At 39.5% G+C, this 14,615-nt stretch overlaps 1 pseudogene across 1 annotated transcript; it reads left to right on the forward strand.

Moving 5' to 3' along the window:
• Nucleotides 1-1,466: 1,466 nt before the first annotated feature.
• Nucleotides 1,467-3,662, forward strand: LOC149814618 (polygalacturonase 1 beta-like protein 2 pseudogene; annotated as a pseudogene). The gene has a single exon (XR_016427824.1). The product of XR_016427824.1 is annotated as a polygalacturonase 1 beta-like protein 2 pseudogene (transcript).
• Nucleotides 3,663-14,615: the final 10,953 nt, after the last annotated feature.

Consider the following 14,615-nt stretch of genomic DNA (forward strand, 5'->3'; position numbering starts at 1 on the left):
TGGGAGCCTGATGGTCTCTAACCCGAATAACCTGTCTAACCCGAATAACACAATTAGAAACACAAAAAAAAAAATACATATTATACTTTTTTTCTGCAAATCTCAGTATGGAATTGTACTACCAACATCAACATAAAACTTCAACATAAAGTCATATATATAAACGGGTTGCGGGTTGATGGGTTCGTGTAAACGTGTTGACCCGCCCACGCCTAACCCGTTTATTAAACGGGTCAAACGGGTTGGCGGGTTGGCATATCCTTAACACGAACATGACCCGTTTAATAAATGGGTTAGGCGAGTCAACCCGTTTATGACACGAACCCGTTTATGCTAAACCCTAACCCGGCTAAGAAGCGGGTTGGCGGGTCGGGTTGGCAGGTCTGGTCAGATTTTGCCACCCCTGCTTAAGAGTGAGTTTGCGTTTCAAGCATTCATAAAATCAAGTTTAAAACGGTAAACTTTTTTGCTTTGAATTTCCTAAGAAATTTTCAAAAATATTTTTTTTAATCTTGGCAAAATAAATAGAATCACAATTTTATATAAAATTTAAAATTATATAAGTGAAAGAAATTAGACCAAACTGTTGTAAAAAATAATAATAAATAAGACATAACTTATCATCCAATTATGCAGCACTGAAGGAGAGAGAGAGAGAGAGAGAGGCGTTAGGGGTGGCTGAAGTACGTGGGAAAGCCTTATTATGAATTTATGATGACCCGTCGTCTTACAAAGTCCACCCATTCTCAAAGATTGGTACCGTTTAAAATGGATACTTATTAAACTTATTATGACTAATTAATTATCCGCTCATCAATACAGAGAATGCGTTTTTCAAAGTTCATATTACGTTAAATATTATTAATTTAACATTAATCACCAGTCAAAATATGTATCGAGAGAGAGTGGTGGTGGTATTCTTTTTTGTTTTTTTGGATAATCGAGAGAGTGGTATTAAAAATACGTACGATACATATCGTGATTAAAGCATAAAAAGCATGATTTTTATCATGACATTTTCAAAATATCATGAAATCTTAACTGACAAAAATGGTTGTCAACATATCCTAGAGCATTGAACTTTCTTGGCACATATTGCTCCAAGAAAAAACAGGAAAATAAAGAAAAAGAAACCTCCTTACCCTGTTGCTCATATTCATTTCAAAAGATTGACAATGAGAGTCCCCAGCAATAAAGTTCTCGAGGGGTATGTTAGTCACTTGAATTAGAGGACAAAGGACATGAAAGCCATACAAAAATAACTTCAAGGGTACCCACGACTTTTCCCCCTCTTAAACAATTTGGTTCACAAACTTTCTCTTCTGCAAAATTTTAAAAAATTAAAAAGGTAATGGGGAAAATCAAAACAAACAACAACCAAAAACAAAATCAAAAGCAAAACCGCCACCCCCACCCTCCCCAACGCTATTTATTAGTTCCCTCCACCTTCTTCTTCCACTATAGAGAGAGAGAGAGAGAGAGAGAGATCTAACAATGGTGGCATCATGTATTTGGTTGCTTCTCCTTCCAATTCTCACGGTGGGTTATAGAATTTCCCCCATTTCCCCAATTGGGTACCTCCGATTTCATTTTCTCACGGTGATTTTCTCGCAGGTAACCGTATCTGGAAGCGGAGTTCCCGCCCTCAACCCCTTGTCCGCCAAGGCCTCCCTCCTCCGGTACTGGAATTTCCACATCCCGGACTCTCCCAAGCCGGCCTTCCTCCTGGATAAGGCCTCACCACTCGACGCCCTCGAATCTTCCCTTCTCCGGCGATACGCCGACCAGAGGTCGCTCCCCGCCCACCTCCCTTCCTTCTGCAACGCCGCCCGCCTCCTCTGCTTCCCGGACCCGTCCCCCAACCTCGAAAAGCACGATGCCGACGTCGACTTCGCCTCCTACTCCGGCCGCAACTTCTCCAACTACCGGTCCGGTGCCGCAGGCGGCACCGACTCGTTCAAGAAGTACTCGGAGAACGCCAACCTCGTCGCCGACTCGTTCAAGCGGTACAGCCGAGACTCGGCCGGCCACGCCGACTCCTTCTCTTCCTACTCCCCCGACGTCAACGTCGAGGACAGCGAGTTCTCCGGCTACGGCGTCGCCGCCTCCGGCGGCTCGGGACGGTTCGATAGCTACGCCGACAACATCAACGTCCCGAACCTCCGGTTCGATACGTACGAATCCGACTCGGTGGGAAGGAACCGGGATTTCAGCTCATACTCGAACGAAGGCAACGCCGGCGACGAGTCGTTCGTCAGCTATGGCCGGAAGGGCAGAGCGGTGCCGTCCGGCTTCGAGAACTACGGCCGGAATAGCAATGTCATCGGCTCGACGTTCGGCAACTACGGTGAGGGGGGGACTCGGGCCAATGACTCGTTCACCAGCTATGGTTTCAATGGAAATGTGCCGAAGAACAACTTCAGAAGCTATGGTGATGGTGGCAATGGTGGTGTTGATACGTTCACTGGCTACAGGGACTCAGCCAATGTTGGTGACGACTCTTTCACTTCCTATGGCAAGAATGGGATCTCACCCAAGTTGAATTTCATCAACTATGGCCAATCTGCCAATGTGGGTACCGACAAGTTCAAGGGGTATGGTCAGGGTGCTATTGGTCCCCAATTTGGGTTCAAAATCTATGGGATCAATAACACATTTGGGGACTATGCTGATAAGAAAAGTGTTACTTTTGCTGCCTATGCTAGCCCTGGCCCTAATGCTAGCCTTCAGGTTACCACCAACAAATGGGTTGTTGAGCCCGGGAAGTTCTTCCGGGAGAAGATGATGAAGCAAGGGACCGTGATGCCGATGCCGGACATCCGCGACCGGATGCCGCCGAGGTCGTTCCTGCCGCGGTCGATCGCCGAAAAACTGCCCTTCTCGTCCTCGAAGCTCGAAGAGCTGAAGAGGGTGTTCCATGCCAGGGACAATTCTAGCATGGAGAAGATGATGAAGAACACTCTGGCCGAGTGCGAGAGGGAGGCTAGCAAGGGGGAGTCGAAGAGGTGCGTGACTTCCATCGAAGACATGATCGATTTCACGACGTCGATGCTGGGGAAGAATGTGGAAGTGAGAACCGGTGATTCAACAGAGGGATGGGGGAAGGATGTGGAGATTGGGGAGGTGAAAGGGATTGATGGTGGGAGGATCACCAGGTCTGTTTCTTGCCACCAGAGCTTGTTCCCTTACTTGGTGTATTACTGTCACTCGGTTCCCATTGTTAGAGTCTATGAGGCTGATATACTGGATGTCAAGAGCAAGGAGAAGATCAACCATGGAGTGGCAATCTGTCATCTGGACACCAGTGCATGGGGGGCAGGCCATGGAGCATTCATTGCATTGGGCTCAAAGCCAGGGAAGATTGAGGTTTGCCACTGGATCTTTGAGAATGACATGATTTGGGTAAGATCTGGTTGAGTGAGAGAGACTGAAGGACTAATTGGTAGGGACCCAGTTGGGATTCTTATGCTTAGAAAACTGAATGGTTGTTTTCCTATTGGCTACTCTTTTGATCATCCCTTTCTTTGATTTGGCTGGGTGTGTTATTATGGCATGGTGGGGTTAAGATGAGTTGTAGATTGTTGGATGTTACTCTTACTCCGAAGGGAGTCGGTTTTTAGGTTGATGGTAATCATCAGAGTGCTGATGTCCATTTCATTTCATTTCATTTTTCACCATCTGCAATTTTGTTTCTTTGTAAAAGTTTCTCACGTGATGTGAGTACGCCTTTTCGTTTGCATATAATTTGAGAGAGAGCACTGTCAGACATGTGACGCTAGGGGGCGGCTACAACTAAACTACGTTATCCCATTAAATGGGAAAGAGAAATTCCCGGAATATGACAAACATACTCTTTTTTTCTTAGGCCCATTTGTTGTTTCATGGGAAAGGAAGCTATTTTTGTGGGAAATGGCCACCTTTCTCATTGGGTACTAAAAAAAGGCCAGATAGGATCGGGTTATAGTGTGAGACCGTCAGAGCACCTTTGAATGCCGTTGATCTCAAGATGAACGGCATCCAAACCTGTATGAAATGTGATGTCCATCACTTGGATGGGCCCCAGTTTTTTTTTTTCTGTTTATGAAGGACGGCATCTGGATGGTTTTAAATGAACGGACGACAATTACCCTTTTTTCATCCTTTGATGGGGGTCGTCCATTTTTAAGATGAACAACATCCAATGCGCCTCTGACTTGATCCTTTAAAAAAAAAAAACACTGTCGTGTGAGGAACATAGCTGCCCATGCCCCCATGGGGCCCATGTTTTCTTTTGATGTGCTCACTTGGGGCCTACATTTTCTTTTCTCATGGACCATCAGTGTTTCATACGAAAACCCTCTCCTTCCTAAGGCCTCTTGTGTAGAGTTATTTTCCCATAAGAGATGTGGGGACCCTGTTGTCTCATGGACAAGCCTTTCAAAACCATTGTAAAATGAAAACAGACCCTTACTAAAAGGGAGAACAGATCAGATGATTTCACAAAACACAAGTTTTTGTTTTTGAAATCACCACCGTCCATTTCAATCACCAACATCCATTGTAAAATGATGACATCAGCATTTCTTTTGTGGGGCCATGAGATGGCAGTGGACCGAGGCCCGGGTGGGGGACAAGGTCTTTTGTAAAACCCATGAATTTTAAGAAATTTTCGATGAAATAAAAATGTGTGTTTATGTGAAATAATATGGTTTATGAAATATTCAATATGATTTTGAGGCTTGCGGGTCAGTAGAGCGAACCCGGTAATGAATACTAGAAAGGGTACTTGGATCCGAACTTTAGCGAGATCCGATGATCCGACCTTGTTCACGAGGCCAAGTGGAGAAATTCGGTAGTTTTGAGATAATAGCGTGAGATCCGAAGCACATTTAAGGTAAGAGGGTGCAAGGTTTTTTTTATTAAGGAAAAGCGTCGGGGGGATTACCTCCAATTTCTATTAATAAAGCCCCTCAATTACATACTTTTTTACCCAGCAAGGTAGCTAATCCGATGGTTTATCCTTCCAAATTAAATCAGAGAAGAATACGACCCAATGCCAACAACGGTCCTTAACAATTAACTTGCTCATACTGAAAAAGCATGAACCAAAGCAAGCAATGCAGCATTAAAATGATTTGCCGCTGAAATTGAAGGACACCACCTCATTGAATTGGAGATCATATCCACTTTGAGCTCTCTCTGAAAAAATTAAAGAGTGATAGCAAACAACTTCAATAGGCTCACGGGCTTTTTCCATGTTAAACCCGCAATAAAAATAAACTGATGCTGGTTATAAGCTGCAAAGGAAACCAAGTCAAAATTTCTGAAAGTGGTAGAAGCAAACCGGATCTGATCTCTCAACCAATACTGATCTGAAATAATGTCCTCCGTGGAAAACGATTGTAACAAATCAGCACAAGACTTCCAAACATCTCTAATAACATCCAAGGAAAACCCCAAAGCAGTCCATCAGTGCACTTCAAATTTTGTGCCCATCCACCATTCCAATTCCTAAATAAATTGAAGATGTGACACGTGTTTCTTTTCAAATTTTCCACACATTTTCAAAATTTCTTAAGACACATGGCATGAGAAAAATAAATGGTTGGGAGATTCCTAGCACTTAAAAGATGACCAACATCTGTTGGGCAAGGCGACTCCAAAAGATTTTAACCAATCTTGAGTAAGAAGCCTGCCATGAAATAGACCACCTTAGGGATGGCAGTGGATTGGGGGAAACGGGGCCTGGCCCTGCCTAGATCCATTTGGATTGGGGATGGAAGACATGAAACAATAATGGAGGTTAAAATCAAAACATGTGCTGGGATGGAGGCGGGAATGGACTTACCCTTTCTCCTGCCCCGCTCCATCTCCGTTAGTAAAATGCTAAAATACTCTTTAGGGATGGCAGTGGAGAGAGGGAAAAAGGGGCTCCGCCTCACCGTGCACCGTTTCAACCGGGGATGGAGGACATGAGGCGGGGATGTAGGTTAAAATAAAAACCCATGCAAAGATTGACAGAATTTTGAGATGGGACGGGTTGAAAACCATGAGACGGGGATGGAGGTTAAAATCAAAACCCGTGTAGGAATGAAGGTGGAGATGAAGGGCAGAATTTTGAGATCATGATGTGGGGATGAAGGTTAAAATTGAAACCCATGCGAAAATGAAGACAGATGAATGGCATAATTTTGAGACGGGGCAGGGATAGAGACCTTGTCAGCCTTCCCCCGCCCCCCGCCCCCCGCCCCGGTCCACTGGAATCCCTAGACCACCCAAGATGCCCTAAGAGGGACGTTCTTGACCCACACACGAGCGTACCATCCAAATATTGTCAAAGGCACTGAAATGGAGCAGTTGAACGATTTCGAGACATATCCAAACCCCCCCCCCCCCCCCCCCCCCCCTCACCGTCACCTTCTTCACGTTGGATAAATAACGAACCTCCCCTCAGCCCAACCCAAGGATCGGTCCAAAACTGAGTGGAGTCCCCGTTCAACGCCTTACAAAAAGTAGCGAATATTGTGGGCAAAAATAGCAGTCAACTACTTTGAAGAACGAATGCAAATTTGGCTTCTAAACGGATCAGCCACTTACTAATCGTTTCAGTTTTATTGCTCTTCTACAGTAGAAATAGATAAGTGACTGCTCGAGAATCTAACAAGAAAATAATAAAAGAGTTGTGTTTACACTAAGTGAAGAGCCTAGGCTTTCCATGAAAATGCACCCAAAAAACAATGACCCTCCTAGGGGTGGCAAAATCTTACACGACCCGCCAACCCGCTTCTTAGGTGGGTTCGGGTTTGGCTTAAATGGGTTCGTATAGTAAACGGGTCAACCTGCCTAACCCGTTTATTAAACGGGTCGGGTTCATGTTAAGGGTATACCAACCCGCCAAACCGGCTGACCCATTTAATAAACGGGTTAATCGGGCGGGGTAACCCGTTTACCCGAACCTCACCCGCCAACCCATTTACCCGACCCGACTCATTTATTAAACGGGTTAATCGTGTCGTGTCAGGTTACCCGTTTAATAAATGGGTCAGGTTCGTATTTGCCTCAGCCGACCTGTTTAATAAACGGATCGGGTTCGTGTTGAGGTATGCTGACCTGCCAACACGACCTGCCAACCCGACCTGATTGCCACCCTTAGACCCTCCCACCTAGGGGGGGGGGGGGGGTCAATGGGTCGGGCTTACCTAGACCCGAACCAAACCCTATAGGGTTCGGGTATGGTGATAAATAGAAAGACCCGGGTTGATACTTGAAAGTCCGATTAGTACATGGACTTGGATATAGTTTGTGAAATTTTATACCAGACCTAGGCCCTACCCAAGTTACGATTAAGACCCACAAATTTTCAATGGAAAAATGATAAAAAAATTATTGTTTTACTGGCTATGATCTGGGTCTGGTTTATGTGGTTTTTATCGGGTCCAGGTATGATTTCTCTTATGGTGGGTCCGATTAGACTTGGATTCGAACCCGATACCATACCCAAAAATCAGGGGCAGGTCTGGTTCCACCTAGGTCCGAACCAAACCCAACCAGTTGACAATTTTAACCCCGTTGGTTGGGGTTGGGGGTTCAATTTTGTTTTTGTGAACAATTCTGCAATGTTGCATGTCATAAAGTCATCGTTCAAGACAGGCAAGCATAACCAAAGAGATTCCTTTCTTTGAAGCTTATATTTAGGATAGCCGACCATCTCACGAGGTATAAAAGCGGAATAATCGTGGCCGATATTCCGGCAACAACCGGCCGGAGTAGTGCCTTACCCCTCACCCTGTGTACCGCACACCCACTGACCCACAGTCGTTGCACAGGGATAACAGTTTCTATATTTTTTTTATTTGAAAGGGCAAAATGGGATACGTTGCCCCCATTTTTCCTAAGTTGTCTCACCTGCAAACAATGGACACGTGGTGAGTGGTTTATTTCACGAGGTATAAATCGTGGTTATGTTGTTATAAATGCAATAAAAGAGAACAATATTATCTACTAACGAAGATAAGGAACTAATGAGCTAGAAGTCATAGGTGCAAGTTGTATAGACTCTTGTTTGCTGAGGATCATGCATGAGCCATTGGCTCCGGTACGAGCCACAGACATTTCATGCATGTTATTCATCTCTTTGTAAGCTCACAACATTCATCAATTCATGCATGAAGACCCATAAGTAAGCATATGTTTATGATTATGATGGTACATTTCTCAAGTATTGTGATGCATGCCAACTATTTTACTTAAAGATATCATGGATAGTAACGCATACGAACCATTTTTCATAAATATATTATAAGCATGCATGCAAATTATCATATGAAAAACTAGCGTTGATAAGTATTATGCAATTAGGAAAATAATATGAATGCAAGTTGTTATACATAAAAATATCATAGTAAAAGCACAAAAAGTAAGCATATATACTTTTTTGGAACATGAGAAACATTCATAAGTGTATTTTAATATTAAAATCCTATGTAGGGATTTTTTTTTTGAGATGACACTTCTCGTCGTCCTAATGCAGTGGGGACAATTTGTGCCACAAACTTTGTGTAATATGTGGTTTCGACGATGATGGTGGCTCAGTTGGTGATGGCAATAATAGGAGGGTTGAGAGTAAGGAAGGTCAACTCAGTCTACAGGAAGAGTCGATTCAACCAACAGGGAGAGGGAAAGAGAGAGCATAAAGGGTTAACTCAACTATAGGGAGAGTCAACTAGACAGTAAGAGGGAGGGTCGACTTAACCGCAGGGTGAGTTGGCTTAACATAGAGGGTTGACTCATCTACAGGGTGATGAGTCGACTCAACCTTTAAGAGGAGAGGATCGACTCACCCTCAACAGCAGGGGAGAGGGTCGACTCACCAGCAGGGTGAGTCAACTTTCTTTCGACTGTGATATAGGGAGGGTTGGCTCTGGGCTTGGAGGGTCGACACTTTTTTGTTGAACTGCAGAGAGGGTCGACTCTCAACAGCGAGAGACAACTCAAACGGCAAGGAGTTGAGGAGAGAGAAAAGAGATGGTGGCTTCTAAGCTATTGGTGGTAGCATTGACTATGGTGTTGTCGTCGGTGGTCGTCTGACCATGGCCGGCGGTTAAAGTAAAAGAAGAGAGAGAGAGGAACCGGTAGAAAAGGTCGTCGACTGAGCTGGCCCTTGTCGAAAAAAAAGAGAGAAATTGGGAGGTCGGTGATTGGAGGGCCTCCGAGGTTGACGCAGTTGGCTGCGACGTTTGCCAAAAGATAGGAGATAAGAAGGAAGGAGAAGAAGTCAGGGCAGGTGGTCGTCGCTGCCACCACTGCCTATAAGAGAACGTGAAGGAGGGTGGTGTAGTTCTGCACCATTCGTGGGTTGCAGCAAGGAGGGGCGGCCAACTGCAGTCGTTCGACAAAAATAAAGAAGAAGAAGTCGAAAGGAGGCGGGGGTGCTCAGGGAAGAAGAGGTGGGTATGCTAACCTTACATGGCAAAGAAGAGAGAGAAGGGTTGGGGGTGCTGAGGGTGCAGGGAGGACGACAGGTGGGGTGTGACTTATGCTCATCAAAAAATCATGTGAGGGTGGCCACCCTGCACTATCGACGGCAGTGGCTAGGGGCTGCTCCCGCCGATGGTGACCCTGTTCACCAGAGAAAAATAAGAGAAAGGAAGGGGTTACATCTGCTTACCGAGCACAGCTGGGTGGAGAGAGAGAGATTATGGCTCGTGAATGGCAAAAACCAAGAAGGAATGGGGGTAATTATAGGCTTAGTAGGTGCCTTTTTAAGAGGAAAAAAAAAGGAGAAAGAAGGAGAAAACTTTTGAGAAATTCAAGTGTTTGAATTTCCTTGCAATTTGAGAGGGAATGGGGTTATAGAGTTGTATTTGGTGAGACCCATTTGGGTCTCATCAAATCTAACCCATTATTATTAATATATATAAATATATATATATATATATATATATATATATATATATATATATATATATATGTATGTGTGTATTAAATTATATTCAATATGATCCAATTGAGTTTGAAATGGACCTAAATTATTGAGATCTATTTGGGTTTCAAATGGATCCAAAACCTTATTTACCTTTTGTAGGATCCGTTTGGGTCTCAAATGGCTCCTAATCTCCATGCGATATTAGTGAGATCTATTTGTGTCTCAAATGAATCCAAATAATTAGCGAGATCTATTTGGGTATCAAGTAGATCCAAAACTCCACCAAATCCAGTTTAAACCCCAATATGGGTCTAAACCATACCCAAATTCATTTGATTTGACCTGAATCATTCAGAGATCCAAATCTAGATAACTTAAGATCTAAAAGATCCAAGTTGCTTATTCAGATAGTTCGAACTCACATTTTTATAGGTTGATCATCTTAAATCTTTACTGAAGTGCATATTCAAATACCTCATATTGAACCTTATAAGTTTCTAATTAAATTTGTTAATTAACAATAAATCATTGTAAATAATAATGACTCGTTAAATATTCAAAATTCACCACTGTAGACTAAAATTCTTCATGTTTTATTATAATATTCTATAAAAATTTTGGATATTACAATTACTCTTTACATTCTACCCGCAATATAATCAAAAGATCATTAAGAAATTAAATAAACACATTTTCAATCAATCAGAGTAAATCGTAAAAATGCATGTAGATTATGATATAATAAACCAACACAATAGAAACCATACACAAAATGATCTTTTAGAAAAAACAATATTTATGAAGATACTCAAACAATACTGTTATAAATAAATGTGTCTACACTATGCCACTGGTTCGCACAACTAAAGGATACATGAAAAGCAAATCAAGTCCAAACATATTTTTCAATGAATATCATTTCAAAAAACCTATCTATAAAATCCAAAAAACCAAAAAGTGCAGAACCCACTTAGACATTTCAAAATATAACAATCATAATATTTATTAGAAATAAAGGAAACACCACAACAAAACTTCAAAAGCCTAAAAATAAAATTATATTCAAGGAATTAAAGGGTTGGTTGCAAATCATTGATGAATATCCTACAACAAAAACTTTCTAAACATTATATTGCATGTCAAACTGCATAAAAAGATTGCTCTTTATTATTCTTCTTAAAGTCAATAATTCATGCAGCTAAGTGTATCTTTAACAATAAATCATAGTAAGCAGAATCTATATTAATCACAATCTGTTGTAGACCGGGTGTCGGTGTTTACATCTTCTCAGTTCTTGATTATTGGCAGGATAAACATCTACAATTGACCCAAGCATCATTTTCAATAATGCTTCATTATTTATCACCCTATCCAAATCATTATATGCATTTTGTGGTTCAACCAATATTTGTTGCACATTTTGGTTTCCATCAAAATTTGATTGAATAATTTTATCCATATCTTGTGCAATGGGTAAAAAATATGATAATTTTCTAAGTAATTATTGAAACAAACGAAAACTTCATCTACCAAACTTTGGCATTGCATTACACTGCCCACCAATGTTGAGCGAGAATCATACCGTTGAAGATCATCGCATAACAACTTTTTTCCTTATGAAATAACATACAAATAGTTTGACACACCGTGTGTGTAAACTAAATCCATCCTTGTTGTCATGATCTATAAAAGTTATTAGAGTAACCAAAAACTCAATAATAAAAAATGACAAGAATTGCAAACAAGTATTAGGCATTCATAATTTATACCATGTGAAAAGATATTAAGTATATTATGTTGATTCAATAAAAATATTTGCAAATCAAAAAACATTTTTAATGCACGGAAGATACACTTGAATATGCAAAATAGTTCAATCTAGAAAAATATATAATTTAAAGTATAAAATAATATATATTTTTACAATAATACAACTAAGACATAAGTTCATGAATCATCTTTGTTAAGTTAATGTGATCATTTATATCTCTAAGTCACTTTTCGTAACTTAAATATTCACAATGCAGTTCTCGTTCCCTTTGAACCCGCTCATTAAAAGTATATGTTAAGTTAACATTTTTGAGAGATCAATCCATATCTATATTTGTTTTAGACATTGATCATTCCAATTGCTCTCTACTAATAACTAAAATGGAAGACGTGAACATTAGTTTCCATCATACCATTGTTTCTCCAAAATCTAGCTTCATAAATAAGTGGACAAACTTATAATAGGTCTAAACAACCTCTTATGCAAGTTCATTCAGTGACTCAACCAACATTTGAATATAAAATCTTGATTCAATATTTGTTACTCCTCATCCATTGAGTTACCAATTGTGGAAAAATAGATCTGTTAAACATTTTTAAAATAACATCCAACAAAGAAAAAAATGTCAAGTAGGGTAATCATAAACTGGATAATGTTACAATAAAATGAAAAACCATAACTATACTCATTCATGATCCATACATTAACAATAAACTTGCATTATTTAAAAATATACACCAAACATCAATACATGAGATCATTGATCTTGGCTGCTAAATACGATATACTTAACATACCAGAGTAAATCTCTTTAAGACTTGCTTGCAATGGCTCATAATCACAATACGTTTGTCAAAGATCATTAATGACTTTGTAAAACAAACCATAATATTCATGCTCATCTTTGATTTCTAGTATTTGTGATATAGTTTGATTAAATGCCACCTCTAAACATGCCCACTCAAATATACATTGACATGCTCTATGAACGACTTGTATTTAGACATCTTTATTATCAAATTACAAACACATAAATATTTTCATGAATTCATGTTGTACATAAATAATTTAAAAAATGTATCAGTTATACCTGCAACATTTGAATATACAATTATTGAGATATGCATAGACACACAACAACCATACTTTACAAAAAAAACTTTGAATGAATAGACACACATGAATTATGCATAAAACATATAAAACAGTTGTTGGCAACATATCTTATGAAGAAGATATGAAATTATACATAAAGCAAATAAAATAGTTGTTGGATACATACGTTATAAACAAAACATGCCCGTAACAAAAATGACAACAAAAATATGTCCATGTCGTATAAGAATATTGTTTAACAACAACTAAAATGTTCAGATACGAATTGTAGTTATTATCTGAGGGGTATCCTTAATTTTAGTTATAACAAATCTATTTGCAATGGATGACTTAAACAACCTAAAAATATAAATTGTTGAACAACACTTTGTATCTTTTCTAACCTAGCTTCAGAAGTTGATAATATAGTTTGATAAACTTGAATTAATTTAAATTGATACCAATAATAAAATATTAAACATAAGTACTTGTTTTTGTACTAACATTCTCAAACCAATATGACAACCTATTAGCAAACAAAGCATACAAGGATCAAACAACAATATTATAGATCTTAAATCTGATCTAACCTATCCAGTCATCAACTACATGGACACAATATTTTTAACAATATAACATATTACTTTGATAGCCATTGAGTGCATGCTCAATCAAATACAAATGCATCACTTTCATTCTATGGGAACACTGGTCCTATCATATAATATACAAGTTACATCTTGTGGTTTTGGATTAAATTTGTTTTGTAATGATGTCATCCATTATACCATAGAGGAACAACGATGAAAACAAAAACAATGCACTATGACCCTCATTTTCAAGCACTTTTGACCATACCGTTATGTAACATTCTTCTTCTTCATATTGTGCCCTCTTAAATATGTAATATTCTGTTCTAGCCAACAATTTTTCTCATATAGTCGCAACATCAAAGCCTAAGCCTTCAAACAATAACATGAACTTGTGGTGTGTCGATCATAAGGTCATTATTAGCTACTCAAGCAACATTTGGATATACAGTTGTCAATACATAGAGATACATTCTAGATTCGTGCTTACATAAGCCCTTACATGCATATATAAAAATTGTGAATTATAATTGACTTTGTTTTAAGATAGCCAACATATTACAACCACAATTTTAATTAAGAACAAAAAATGACAACATTAGTTATAGGAAATATGAGGCACTTTTAAGCAATTAGAATGCATGACCTTGATGTTATTTTTTTAAGGACAAGTCTCACAATACCTCAACATGAAGTTTTCATTTAAACCTATAAATGGTTCAAGTAATTCATATTAAAAATGAATGCTTAACAATAATTTTCTAACCTTGAAGAAGACATTAATGAGGGTCAAGTATCATGTCCTATGGACCATATCTCGGGGTTCTAAAGGTAAAAACATAAATGTTCAATAATTTAACTTCACAGTGCACACATAAAATCAAGTCAAATGAAAAGGTGAACAACTTTGACCACCTTGAGGATAATCATAGTGCACAAAAAGGTAATGTTGCACCTTAATTAGTCTGAGTTCAAACCCATTTGTACCCATACTCAGAGTTAGCAGAGATTTTAGGTTTGGATCAACCAACTCTAAAAGGCACACAATTTTGCAAATAAAAAAAAACATAGTTGGTAAATGCTACATTATTGGGGCACGGAAAAGTTTAAAACATCTTGACTATGATATACATGTTTCTAATAACACTAACATAACTCATAACATGTTTGTTTCAAATATATTAACATGATAGATTTGACAAAACAAGAAACTACCATCATGAACCACTATTTTCTTGCCAACAAGGGCTCTAGT

Source organism: Nuphar pumila, chromosome 15 (genome assembly GCF_984573655.1).
Source record: "Nuphar pumila chromosome 15, dmNupPumi1.hap1.1, whole genome shotgun sequence".
Classification (NCBI taxonomy): domain Eukaryota; kingdom Viridiplantae; phylum Streptophyta; class Magnoliopsida; order Nymphaeales; family Nymphaeaceae; genus Nuphar; species Nuphar pumila.